This window comes from Sciurus carolinensis, unplaced genomic scaffold (genome assembly GCF_902686445.1).
Source record: "Sciurus carolinensis unplaced genomic scaffold, mSciCar1.2, whole genome shotgun sequence".
Classification (NCBI taxonomy): domain Eukaryota; kingdom Metazoa; phylum Chordata; class Mammalia; order Rodentia; family Sciuridae; genus Sciurus; species Sciurus carolinensis.
The window spans coordinates 1,307,869-1,320,330 of NW_025920130.1; the positions used below are offsets into that span (position 1 = coordinate 1,307,869).

The following is a 12,462-nucleotide window of genomic DNA, read 5'->3' on the forward strand; positions in this document are numbered from 1 at the left end:
TTTTCCAAACTATTTAAAACAGATTCCAAGTCTTAAATATTGCATCCCAATCCAAACATTCATCAGACATGAAGAACCAGAGAAACACCAATTCTCATGGGAGAAAGATGATCAATGGACACAAATACAGAAATTCACAGATGTTGGAATTATCTGAGAAAGACCTTAAATCAGATATTTAAAAATTTTCAACAAGCAACTGTAAGTACTCTTAAAATTAACAGAAAAATAGAACTCAGCCATAGTGTATAAAGTAGAATGAAATATAAATATCAGAACTGAAAAATATAATGACTGAAATATGAAACTCATTGAATGTATTCAAAAGCATAGTGAAGATAAGGAGGGGTGCTAGGGAAGAAAAGAGTAACTTTAGATTACTCTACCTTTAGATTAGGTAGAGGGGAGTGAAGGAATGGGAGGGGGAATGGGGTTAGGAAGGTAGTAGAGTGAAACAGACATTATTATCCTATATACATATAACTATATGACTGGTGGTATTCTATATCATGTATAACCAAAAGAATGAGAAATTTTACTCCTTTATATATGATGTATCAAACTGCATTCTACTGTCATGTATAACTAATTAAAACAATTTTTTAAAAAATTTAAAAATGTGAGTGAAACTGAAAATGAGTCAATAGAAATTATTCAATTTGGAAATCAGAAAACGAAAAAGATTTAAGGCAAAGTAAAAGAGACTTGGGGACTTCTAGGAAAATAGCAAAAGATAGAACCTTCTTGTCTTCACAGTCTCCAGACAGCAGAAAGCATTTGATACTGAAAAATAATTTTAAGAAACAGCAGAAAATTACCTAAACTTAACAAACCACTTAAACCCACAGATTCAAGAATTTGAATTAAACCCAAACAGAGTAAACCCAAATAAATTTAACCCTCAAATTATAATCAAACTGTTGGAAACTTAATACAAAGAAAAATATTGTGACCCGAAAATAGGGGCACATTCCCCGTAATGAAATAATTTGAATAACCGTAGATTTCTTGCCAGAAACTTCAGAAATAAATGGCATGATATTTTTCAATAGCTCAAAGAAAATAATTGCCAACTTGAAATTTTATATTTAGGAGGACTGTAAAGAATGAAGAAGTAAGTAAAATAAGAGCATTTTTTTGTGCTAGCAGAGAGGATGAAAATGAATTACTAAATGAAGTTTTTCAGACATAATGGAAATGCTACCAGAAGAAATGGTACCTCAGAGATAATAAGCAAGAAAGTGACAGATACCTTGGTTCATATAATAGACTAGTATTATCCTCTTTTGTTTTCAAAAATATATTTAATAGTTGAAAGCAAAAGTAATACATAGTTTGAAAGTATTTTTCCCTGTATTTAAATGTAACACATAAACAACTATAACATAAAGGGAAGAAGGTAGAGACTCGTGTGGTATAGAAAATTCAGAAGTTTTCTATACTCCACTTAAATGCTAAAATATTGATTCAAATTAGAATATGAAAAGGTAAATATATAAATATGGTTTTTCAAAGTAACTAACTAAAAAACTACATAGAGAAATATAGTTTAAAAAGCAAAAAGGAAGACACATTAAAGAAATAACAAATTTGTAAACCTAAATGCAAGTATATCAATGATCACATTGAATAGAAATGACCTAAACTCACCAATTGAAAGACAGATATTGTGTTGGGGATGTAGACCAGTGGTAGCTAGCAATTAGATCAGAAACTTTTCAACTGCTCCAAGACAACATATAGTCAACTCCAACATAAATGAGTAAGCAAAAATTTCCTTGATAAGATTCTTAAAGCTCAGGAAATAATACCAAGAATTAATAAATGGGATCACATCAAATTAAAAAGCATCTGCATAGCAAAGGAGTAACAGCATAAAGAGAGAATGAATAGAACGTATTTGCCAGCTATGCCTATATATATACAGAATATCTACATATATATTAACATATATATATTTATATAAAGAATAAATACTTAACACCAAAAAAAACCCTCAATAAATAAATGGGTAAATGAAAAAAAAAAAAAAAAAAACCAGATACTTCCCCAAAAAAGTATAATTGACTAACAAATAAATAAAAAATGTTTAACATCTTTAGTAATTCAAGAAATGCATACCAAAATTACATTTAGCTTTTAATCTCATTCCAGTTAGAATGACAATCATCAAGAATACAAATAATATAAAAATAAACACTGGTGAGGGTGTGGGGAAGAAGGAAAACTCTTGTATGTTGTTGATGGGATTGTAAATTAATACAATCAAAATGGATATCAGTATAGAGTGTCCTCCAAAGACTAGGTATGGAAATATGATATGACCCTGCTATACTTCTCCTCAGTGTCTATCCAAAAGAATTGAAATCAGCATACTATATTGATAAAGGAACAACTACTTTTTACAGTAGCACAATTTACAATAGCTAAATTATGAACCCAATCTAGGTGTCTGTCAACAGATTAATGGATAAAGAAAATGTTATAAATATATAGAGAGAGATAGATATAGATATGCATATATATATACACACACACAATGAAGTTTTATTCAGCAATAAAAAACAAAATTATGTCATTTGTAGGAAAATGAATGGAACTGGAAAGTTTTTATTAAGTGAAATATGCCAGACTCAGTAAAGGGCCACATGATTTCTCTTATATGCAGAAACCAGAGAGAATACAGAATAAAAGAGATCTCTCATGAACATAGGAGAGAGACCAGTAGAGAAAGGAAAGGGGCAAAGGAGAAGGGGTGAGAAAGGGGAGGTACTCCGAAGTGAAATTGACAAGTTGTTATGTCCATATCAAATAGATCAAAATGAATCCCACTGTTATGTATAATTATTATATACCAATAAAAATTTTTTAAAAATTAAGTTGTATTAATTTATTAAATAAACATTGTATTAAGTTTGTAATGAATGAAAATCCAAACTTTCTGTAAAGAGGAAGTCTCACATTTCTGAGTGTGTTTCAGGAAGTCCAATATCCCCCTTAGATTTGGAGGAATTGACCGTGAAGTATGACTGTTGTGTCCACTGTGTGAAGATGGAAGATCCATGCTGCTTCTTTGGACTTTTTGGCCTCCATGACCCTCAGATGGAGTAAAAATGGGTGAAGGCTACATAATATTCCATTGTATATATACTGCATTTTCTTATCCATTCAACTTTTGATGTATATTTAGGTTGTTTTCCTATGTTGACTGCTGTAAGTACTACTTCCAGGAACATGAGAGGGCAAATGTCTCTTCAACAACCCATTTAAATTATTTTGGATAAATCCCAAGGATTGGACCTTTAGATTATCTGCTATTTCTATTTAAAATTTCCTGAGAAATTTTCATGCTATTTTCCCTAGTACTGCACCATTTTACTCTTCCACCAACGGTTAACAATGGTACTAATTCTTCCACATCCTTGTTAATACTTGTTTTTTAAAATAGTGCAGGTGTGACATAGTATCTCCTTGTGGTTTTGATTTGCATTTCCCTAGAGGATAGTGAGCATATTCTAATATACTCATGTCAATTTGTATGTCTTCCTTAGAGTTTTTTTTTTTTTTTTTTTAGTATTCTGGCCACAAATGGGGTACATCATTTTGTTTCTATGGTTGTACACAAATATTAGTTTTGATGTAATCTCTCTTTTCTATCTTTTCTGTTTTTACTTGGGCTGTCATATCTAAGAAATCATTGCCAAAACTAGTGCTGTTCATATTTTCAAAGTTTTCTTCTAGAATATATTTTTAGATCTTATATTTAAATTTTGAATCCATCCTGAGTTTATTTGGTGTCTGATATAAAGGTCCAATTTCATCCTTTTGTGTGGGTATTCAGTTTTCCAGCATCATTTGTTGAAGATTCCATCTTTTCTCCATTATGTTCTTGGGACCCTTATCTAACATAAGTTGGCTACACATTTCTAGTCTCCCCATTATATTTTTACATCTGTATTTTGGTTTTTACATCTGCATTCATTCTTACATCTGTATTTTTTGCCAGTATCATATTATTTAATTACTATAGCTTGGTAATATACTTTGAAATAAGATGGATGTTTTGCTCATTTTTGAAATTATCTTGGTTTGCAGGGTCCCTTTTTGTTCCATGTGAATTTTAAAATATTATTTTTCATGTTATAGGCAATAGTGGTATTTGACATATTCATAAATGCATATAACACAGTTTTCTCCAATCCAATCCCCAGTACTTCCCTCATCCCTCCCACTTTCCTCCTCTGATCCCCTTCTTCTACTCTATTGGTCTTCATTCTATTTTTTTTAGGTTTTTAACTGATGCATTTTAGTTATACAGAAAATTAGAATACTTAGTGTCATATTCATATGTGTACGTAGTATAATTTGACCAACTTCCAAAAATAAGAGGCTATGGAAGATGGTGGAAGCAAGCTAGGCAACATTCCAGATCTCCTCACCACACAGAAGAAGGCAGTGAAAGGAAAAGCAAACTGCGGGGGGGGGAGAGGTGGTGACTAAATAAATGCATTAAAACTCAATATTACATAGTCTGAGACCTGAAGAGATTGGAAGATGGGGTACCAGAGTAGAAAACAAACATAGAATGCCCTAACCCCCCCACCTAAATTGGTGGATGGGGGGAGGGGCGTCGGAGAGAATGGGGGAGCAGACACTCCCTTAAGCTCATCCACTTAAAAACAGTTGAAAAGACAGACAGGTGATCCAAGATGGCGGACTAGAGGGTGACTGCATCTCCAGTCGCTCCAGAACCCAGGAGTTAAGAAGGGGAGGCATTGAGAGACTTGGACTAAAATAGAGCCATGGGTGAGTCTGCCCACAGGGTAAAGCTCGGCCTGGGTGGCAGGCCCAGATAGAGGTGGCTTACCAGAGCAGGGCAGGGCAGCTAGAGTTTTCCTCAGGCAGCCCTGCGCACTCCGAAGGTGGGCCCCTCCCACACAGCCAGCTTCTCCAGGTACTCGGAGCAGGCCCCCTAGTGAGAGCCTTTCTGATCAGAACAAGCTCCAAGACCCGGAGCCAGTGCGGCGTGCTCTGGCCCACAAGCGGCTTCAGGGACCAGGACAGGGCAGCCAGAGACTTTCCCAAGCAGCCCGGCCCCCTGCGGTGGGAGGCGCCTTTCAAGGATAGCTTCTCAGAGCAGACCGCCCAGTGAGAGCCTTTCTACATAGAGCCAGCCACAAGTCCCTGAGCGAACGGAGAGCTTCAATGCGCAAACAGCCTCTGGGTTCATGGCAGGGCAGCCAGAGACTTCTCCAGGTGGCTCTGCCCACTCCGGCCGCAGGCTCTTTCCACGAGGTGATCCAAGATGGCGGACTAGAGGGTGGCTGCATCTCCAGTCGCTCCAGAACCCAGGACTCAAGAAGGGGAGGCATTGAGAGACTTGGACAAAAAGAGAGTCACGGGGTGAGTCTCCCCCACTGGGCGAAACTTGGCCTGGATGGCAGGCTCAGATAGCGGTGGCTTATCAGAGTAGGACAGGGAAGCTAGAGTCTTCACCAGGTAGCCTTCCACACTCCGGCGGTGGGCTCCCCCCACACGGCAAGCTGCACGGTGCAGGCCCCCAGTGAGAGCCTTTCCGCACAGAGTCAGCTCCAAGCCCTGGAACCAGTAGGGTGCTAGGGGCAGCTTTCTTCGGAAGCACTGCATTATCAAGTTCCTCCAAGACTTCAGGCTACTGAAGGCTGGGAGGTGATACACTGGAAATCTACCGGGACACTATAAGCCAATAGAGGAAATCTGCAATATCTCAGGGTCCCACTGACAGCTGACCAATATGAGAAAACAAGGGAAGAAAATGTCCCAAACAAACCTAGATACTACATCAATAAAACCCAACGACAGCACAGCAGAAGAAATGTCAGAAAGGGAGTTCAGAATGTACAGAATTAAAACAATCAGGGAAGCAAATGAGGAGATGAAAGAGCAAATGCAGGCACTGAAGGAGGAGATGAAAGAGCAAATGCAGGCATTAAATGATCGCACCAATCAACAGTTAAAAGACCAAATACGGGAAGCAAGAGATCATTTCAATAAAGAGTTAGAGATACTGAAAAAAAAAAAACAAACTGAAATCTTGAAATGAAGGAAACTATAAACCAAGTTAAAAACTCCATAGAAAGCATAACCAATAGGATAGAACCTGGAAGACAGAACCTCAGACATTGAAGAAAAAATATTTAATCTTGAAAACAAAGTTGGCCAAACAGAGAAGATGGTAAGAAATCATGAACAGAATCTACAAGAATTATGGGATATCATGAAAAGGCCAAATTTAAGAATTATTGGGATTGAGGAAGGCTTAGAGAAACAAACCAAAGGAATGAACAATCTATTCAATGAAATAATATCAGAAAATTTCCCAAATCTGAAGAATGAAATGGGAAACCAAGTACAAGAGGCTTACAGGACTCCAAATATACAAAATTACAACAGACTCACACCAAGGCACATTATTATGAAAATACCTAACATACAAAATAAAGGCCGCGAGAGAAAAGAATCAAATTACATTCAGAGGGAAACCAATAAGAATATCAGCAGATTTTTCAATCTAGACCCTAAAAGCTAGAAGGGCCTGGAACAACATTTACCAAGTCCTGAAAGAAAACGGATGCCAACCAAGAATCTTATACCCAGCAAAACTTACCTTCAAATTTGACGATGAAATGAGATCCTTCCATGATAAACAAAAGCTAAAGGAATTTACAAAAAGAAAGTCAGCATTACAGAACATTCTCAGCAAAATATTCCATGAGGAAGAGATGAAAAGCAACGATGCAAATCAGCAACAGGAGGCACTAGCCTAAAGGAATAGCCAAATAAAAGAGAAACCAAATCGTGTCAAAAAAAACAAATATGAGTCAAATGACTGGGAATACAAATCATATCACAATAATAACCCTGAATGTTAATGGCCTGAATTCATCAATCAAAAGACATAGACTGGCAGATTGGATTAAAAAGAAAAATCCAACAATATGCTGCCTGCAAGAGACTCAGCTCATAGAAAGAGTAAACATAGACTAAAGGTGAAAGGATGGGGAAAAACATACCATGCACATGGATACAGCAAAAAAGCTGGAGTATCCATCCTCATTTCAGATAATGTGGACTTCAAGTCAAAACTAGTCAGAAGGGATAAAGAAGGATATTACATGCTGCTTAAGGGAAGCATAAATCAGCAAGACATAACAATCATAAATATCTACGTCCCGAATATTGGCTCATCCACATACGTCAAACAAATCCTTCTCAATTCCAGAAATCAAATGAACCACAACACAATAATACTAGGCGATTTTAACACACCTCTCTCACCACTGGATAGATCTTCCAAACAAAAATTGAATAAAGAAACAAACCATAGATCTCAATAACACAATCAACAATTTAGACTTAACAGACATATATAGACTATACCATCCAACAAAGAACGAATACACCTTCTTCTCAGCAGCACATGGATCCTTCTCTAAAATAGACCATATTTTATGCAACAAAGCTACTGTTAGCAAATACAAGAAAATAGAGATACTACCTTGTACTCTATCAGATCAAAATGGATTGAAATTAGAAATAAATGACAGAATAAAAAACAGAAACTTCTCCAATACCTGGTGATTACATAATACACTATTATATGATGAATGGATAACAGAAGACATCAGGAGGGAAATAAAAAAATTCTTAGAAGTAAACGAGAACAAAGACACATCATATCAAAATCTCTGGAACACCATGAAAGCAGTACTCAGAGGAAGATTTATTTCATGGGGCGCATTCAACAAAAGAAGTAGAAATCAACAAATAAACAACTTAACACTACAGCTCAATGTCCTAGAAAAAGAAGAGCAGACCAATACCAAAAGTTGTAGAAGACAGGAAATAGTTAAAATCAGAGTCGAAATCAACGAAATTGAAACAAAAGAAACAACTGGAAAAATTAACAAAATAAATAGTTGGTTCTTTGAAAAAATAAACAAAATTGATAAACCCTTAGCCACACTAACAAAGAGAAAGAGGGAGAAAACTCAAATTACTAAAATTCGGAATGAACAAGGAAACATCACAACAGACACGAGTGAAATACAAAACATAATTAGAAGCTATTTTGAAAATCTATACTCCAACAAAACAGAAAACCTCGAAGACATCAACAAATTTCTAGAGACATATGAATTACCTAAACTGAACGAGGAGGACATACACAACTTAAATAAACCAATTTCAAGCAATGAAATAGAAGAGGTCATCAAAAGCCTACCAACAAAGAAAAGGTCTGGGACGAGTTCTACAAAACCTTTAAAGAGCTCATTCCAATACTCCTCAAAGTACTCCATGAAATAGAAGAGGAGGGAACCCTCCCAAACTGGTTCTATGAAGCCAATATCACCCTGATACCTAAACCAGACAGAGACACATCGAGGAAAGAAAATTTCAGACCAATATCCTTAATGAACATCGACGCAAAAATTCTCAACAAAATTTTAGCAAATCGCATACAAAAATACATTAAAAAGATAGTGCACCACGATCAAGTGGGTTTTATCCCAGGGATGCAAGGTTGGTTCAACATTCGGAAATCAATAAGTGTCATTCACCATATCAACAGATTTAGAGTTAAGAATCACATGATTATTTCAATAGATGCAGAAAAAGCATTCGATAAAATACAGAATCCCTTCATGCTCAAAACACTAGAAAAAATTGGGGTAGTGGGAACATTCCTTAACATTATAAAGGCCATCTACGCTAAGCCCATGGCCAATATCATTCTAAATGGTGAAAAACTGAAAGCGTTCCCCCTAAAAACTGGAACAAGGCAGGGATGCCCTCTTTCACCACTTCTATTCAACATCGTCCTTGAGACTCTAGCCAGAGCAATTAGACAAACCAAAGAAATTAAAGGGATACGAATTGGAAAAGAAGAACTCAAACTATCCCTGTTCACTGATGACATGATTATATATTTAGAGGAACCTGGAAATTCCACCAGAAAACTTTTAGAACTCATAAGTGAATTCAGTAAAGTAGCAGGTTACAAGATCAAAATTGATGAATGGATAAAGAAACTCTGGTATATATATACAATGGAATATTACTCCGTCATGAAGAATGATAAAATTATGGCATTTGCAGGCAAATGGATGAAATTGGAGAATATCATGCTAAGTGAGATAAGCCAATCTCAAAAAACTAAAGGACTAATGATCTCGCTGATAAGCGGATGAGGACATATAAGGGGGTGGGAGGGGTTAAAGTTAGGGTTAGGGTTAGGTTTAGGGTTAGGGATAAGGAGGGTGGTAAGAATGGAGGAAGGAAGGACTGTATAGAGGGAAAAGAGGAGTGGGAGGGGAGGGGAGGAGGGAAAAAAAATAACAGAGTGAATCAAACAACATTACCCTATGTAAATTTATGATTACACCAATGGTATGCCTTGACTCCATGTACAAATAGAGAAACAACATGTATCCCATGTGTTTACAATAAAAAAAAAAGAATCATAGAAAAAAATCACACAAAGTTATTTCTTAAGAATTAACAAAAGTATTTAGAATGTAAACATCTGCTTAAAAACATTTGACATAGTAAGAATATATTTCATACTTTAAGTTTCTAAATTATAAAATATTCTAAAAAGGTTATTCTATTAATTATTCTAGTAAAAGGAACACTCTCAGGTATTTTTTTGGCTCAGAGTTTCATTTCTGAAATAACCTATTTTCATAATTGTTCTTTACATGTCCATAAAAACATACCCAATATTTGTTTTTAACAGTAAAATGTCATAAATTATTTATAAATGAATCTGATAAAAGTACACTGAATATCAAAATTAAATTTAGTTAAAATGAGTTGTGAAATGGCAAGACAAAGAAAATAAATATCACTAATTTTATTTTTATTCCCCCCCTCAAAAAAAAAGATTAGGAAATTAGTTCCATTTCCATTTTCTTTCCTGTTGCTGCCTCTAGCTCCTGGCTTCAGCATTCCACTGAGTCTGACTCTGGTGACCTTCAGATCAGCAGCATATTTCGTTCACTAATACAAAATTTTCTATTTGGGTGGTGTTTTGGTTTTTCTTTTTTTTCTACTACAAAGTTGGCTACAAATATTATCATTATCTCAAAGGATTATACTGATTTAAGCATCTTTTGTTATAAAAAAATTTAGGAATAATTTCAGAATTATACCCTTTTAGAAGGTATAAATTCTTTTCTTTTACTCTGAATTATAAACAAGGTAGTATCAACTTAATCCTTTTTAACCTGATAGTGTTCCCTTTAAATTAAGATTATACTATACACACCTCATCATACTTACAATATACAAATAAAAGAAACACAAAGAGAAACCAGCAATGTTGAAAAGAAAGCAGAAGTGGCATTTAAGAAAATATAGGTAAACAAATTGATGTTAAAAACTTGAACATGCAAATGGCACAAAAGATACTTTAAATGAGAACAGTAAGAAAAGAAGCAGACATTAAGATCTGGATTAAATGAACTTGAATGTGAAAAAATTAGAGAATATATTTCTTGAGAGACATAGTTTTAAAACATAAACTATGGTAATTCATTGTTAACCCTTTCTAAAAAGAATATTTTTTTAAAAATCAAGAGAAAACTGACAAAAGTATGGTTTTCTCCTTTTTCTCATCTATAACAGTACACTTCGCATTCATAAAAAGTATTTAATGCTTTATAAATGCTAAAATAATTAAATATAGTAAATGAACATATAGAATAGAATCATCTCATGGTACTGCACTATTTTAATCATATAATTACTATAAAAATGTTGGGGTTATTTTATTATACTCTCATATTTTCTGAATAGATGATGGTTTCTTCCCATTCCCTAGAGAGTGATTAGTCCTTTCTGTTGTCTCACAGATAAGAGGAAGGTAAGGTCCTAAGAAGAAAAACTGAAAGTACAAGTTGGAGATGATGTGGAGAAGATGCTATGGCTTTCTCTGGTCTGTGCTCTCCTTGTCTAATCTGGAGGAGTTGAGTTTTCTAGCTGCAGGTACACATGACATTAACAACTGGTTTTACAAACTAGGAAATCAAGTTTCATTCTGCCTACTCTCTTCTGGTATCCTTTGTTTTTGTTAAGGCTATTTAAGCCTTCTGGTTTTATCTCAGTTATGTTCCATTTGAGAGACCACCAAAGGGGAAGCACAAACAGCAGCAAGGTAGCAGCAATAGTGCCAATGAGATCCACAGGTTCCAACCCCATGTCTAGCAGTGGAACCCTTTCCTTTCCAGTGCAGAGTAAATGAGTAAGTCAACCATTTAAACGGGTGACAAGAACTGCTCTGGAAAAGACAGCAAGACAGGACGAAAAGTGCATTTGGGCTGCTATTTGCATTCTCAGCCTTCTTTCCTCATTGAGCATAATCTCCGATTCTGAAAGTCTTACTACTTTGGGGAACTCTGAAAACTTCAAGGGAAAATTACTCTCTGGACTAGAATGTGGTTTGGCAATTTAACAACCAGATAAGGAAAATATTTACATTTTAAAATAAAAATTAAAGAAAATTTAAAATTATATTATTGGAAATTACAGAAATACAAATTTACTAAACTTTAGAATAATCACAAGTAACTTTATTCTAGGAAGGAGTTTCCCTGTTTTTATTGCTTTGACCAATTAACATATGAAATTCCACCGAAAACTGTCTTTCAAACTTACTTGGTTGAAGTCTTTCTGTCTCAAGTACGTAATTGCCTTGTTTATTTCCAGATCATTGGCTAGCTCTACATATTGAGAAGCTTTCACTACTTCCACACACCTATAAAAAAGGCAAAACATAAAAACAGTTACTTGATTTCATTTTAGTATTTTTATGCTGTTGGTTTTCCTAAATGTGACTTTTCAAAGCTTTTTTTGGCAGTGCAGAGTATAGAAGCCTGGGCCTTGCACATGCCAGGCAAGCACTCTACCACTGAGCTATGCCCAGCCACAAAGAATGTTTAAAGTGTCCCTAGTGTTCTGTAAAGTTAAAAGTTGATTTCCTCCAACAGAGGCTTTGAGTTACTGAAGTTTGTGGTTCTAAACTAATTAATGTCTCATTAGCCTGCTGTCACTTCTAATTATTTATGGCATTTTAAATAAAAATTGGATTGATAGCTATATTCTCTTTTAAAATTAACTACTATATAGCAATTTCAATTTGTAAGAAGTCAAACTGTTTCTGCATTTTTCCCTCTTAAATGTTATCATAATAAAAATTCTGAAGAATTTGTAGAATATATTTAATATTTGAGTCTTAGCTTGAATAGACCTATTTGGGGAATAAAACTATTTTCTAAAGTACAGAGCATTTACTGTTTATTATATATCAGGCACTGTGCTAATTCCTTTAGAAGCATTATCACATTTAATCCCCACAACAACTGTGAAAAAAGATCATCTCTATTTCATAGGTAGGGAAAATATGTGAGATCACACAGGTCA

At 35.0% G+C, this 12,462-nt stretch overlaps 1 pseudogene; it reads right to left on the reverse strand.

The window, feature by feature from the left end:
* The window catches only part of LOC124974063 (intraflagellar transport protein 88 homolog), a 100,540-nt pseudogene that overhangs the window by 27,855 nt on the left and 60,223 nt on the right, over positions 1–12,462 (reverse strand).